Below are 329 nucleotides of genomic sequence, written 5' to 3' on the forward strand. Positions count from 1 at the left end.
ACTCCACCCTCCCCTGCAGGCTAACAATCTCGCATTAGTTTCTAATAAACTAAACTAAATTGGGGGTTTTAATCTATCACCTTAAAATCTCTAATTTCGCATCCAACAAAAGTATATTTCACTATTTATTTGCACCTAATCCCATAGATGAAATACTCTCCCATGAAATCAAATGTGATTCTCCCTATGTTGTAGAAATCATCTCTTTTAAGAAAATGTCTCTCAATAAGTTTTAACATTTCAATTTGTCAGATTGAAATGTAAATGAAGATTAGAGTTCAAATCATCACAAATTATTATCATTTAAAACCATAGAAAATAATCTATTC

This window comes from Phalaenopsis equestris, unplaced genomic scaffold (assembly GCF_001263595.1).
Source record: "Phalaenopsis equestris unplaced genomic scaffold, ASM126359v1 Scaffold211921, whole genome shotgun sequence".
In the NCBI taxonomy this organism is placed as follows: domain Eukaryota; kingdom Viridiplantae; phylum Streptophyta; class Magnoliopsida; order Asparagales; family Orchidaceae; genus Phalaenopsis; species Phalaenopsis equestris.